Raw genomic sequence first — 1,856 nt, forward strand, 5'->3', positions numbered from 1 at the left:
CTTTTACTGCGCATGCGTGTCACATCAGTGCTGTGTAGCGTTCACACAGGGGTCTGATACAGGTCACATTTAAAATGTAATGTGAACGTTCACACGAAAAGATCGGATTTTTTCAAAAAATCGGAACTGAGCATTAAGACCTGCAGTGTGAACGTAGCCTATGTGTTTCTCAGACATATAGTTCAACTCTAAACCAAAATAAAGTAACTATGTCACCTTCAGTTAGTATGAAAATGCTCACTGTCAGTAAATCACAAATATATTTGACTTCGCATCACAGCTGTTACTAAACGGCCTCTGTCTTTAAAAAACACTCCTACCGCTTCCATTACGCCCATCACAACAGCTTCATGCCGTTTACAAGTGGTCTTAGCAGCGTTGTATTTTGTTGCAATAATAATAATAAAAAAACATCAGGTAGAAGGTCCAGGACTGTTAGGACCAGAAAGAACCGACTCAAGAACAGTTTCTATCCAACAGCAGTTAGACGTCTAAACACACATGGTTAACTTGGTAACACTAAGGTTATGTGCAATAATTTCCATTTGACATTTTGATACGGCTGCTACTGTTGTTGTGTTTTTTTTTCTTTTTTTTTATTTTATCTTACTTTATATTCTATTTTTACTTCTTTATTTGATCTTTTTAAATCTTCGGATTTATTTGCACTACGGGAGCTGCAAAATTATTTCATTGTTCATTGTCTGTGGACTGCAGTGTTCTTTTCAACGCAACAATGACAATAAAGTTTTATCTTATCTCATCTCATCTCATCTTATCTTAATTGAACCTTACTTGGATGATCTCACATCGGACCTGGAAAGTACATTTTCATAAAAACTGGAGTGATTACAGAGATAACGTTTGAGCTTGGTAAAATATCTCCCAGTCATCCTCACACACGTCAAAGTTAAGCTAATTTATTTATTACTAAAATGTGGTGTACGCCAACTAAAGAACGCAAATCTCAATATAAGTTACGCATGGTAAATGTAGATCAGAGGTAGACTGAACAAAACAACGTGAGTTGTTTTTCAGCTTACCTGGGCAGACAACGGTGTTTGTGTCCTTCTGAGTGTTGGAACTGCATCGTCTTTTAGTGATAATCTTGTTATTAGTCCACTCTTAAATTCCCTTTGGTTTAGAAAGCTTTCATCCGTAAAGTGGCTTGCACAAACACTATAACCATTTCTTTTTCGTCAGAGGGTTCCAAAAATGAAGTCCAACCATTTTTTAAGAACCGTGTCATTCATGGGAAGCTTAAAAAGACGGTAGTCTCTTTGGCAACTGAAAAAATGCACTTTCTCAAAGACATTTTTTAAATCCAGAATAGACTGGACTGAGAAATATTACAAGCTCAGCAGACGCGGTTTCACCGGGTGTTGTTGCTGCTGATAGCCTGCAGGAGTTGCGGGGGAGACGTGGTCCGTTTCTGCTCGGCTTGGGAGACACAGCCCAGAGGAGGAGCTGCTCTTAAAAGGAGGTTCTAGGCCCAACCAGACGTTTCTGCTCTCCTGCCTGGCTGCCTCGGGACAGCCCAGGATTTCACAAACATGCACGAATGAGTCAACACAAGACTCTGGCCATGTTATTGATGAAGGGATCACATATAAAAGCTCAAAAACGTTGATTTCATATAATATTGCACCTTTAAAATAAAATTTGTCACAGAAACACTAAAGTTTTTTTAGTTAGTTAGTTTATTCATTTCTTAAAAAAACAACATAAATTCAACATACAACAAAAAATACAAATCATAAATTAAATGAAAGGTAGCGTAAGAAGAAAAAATCTTATATCTGCCCCTTTTTCTCAAATAAATACATACAACAAAAAATACAAATCATAAATTAAAT

The 1,856-nt window shown here is 37.0% G+C and overlaps 1 protein-coding gene across 2 annotated transcripts in view; it reads right to left on the bottom strand.

Moving 5' to 3' along the window:
• The window catches only part of stat5a (signal transducer and activator of transcription 5a), an 88,632-nt gene that overhangs the window by 30,386 nt on the left and 56,390 nt on the right, over positions 1–1,856 (bottom strand). The gene's annotated exons all lie outside the window — the stretch shown is intronic.

Source organism: Austrofundulus limnaeus, unplaced genomic scaffold (genome assembly GCF_001266775.1).
Source record: "Austrofundulus limnaeus strain Quisiro unplaced genomic scaffold, Austrofundulus_limnaeus-1.0 Scaffold4, whole genome shotgun sequence".
Classification (NCBI taxonomy): domain Eukaryota; kingdom Metazoa; phylum Chordata; class Actinopteri; order Cyprinodontiformes; family Rivulidae; genus Austrofundulus; species Austrofundulus limnaeus.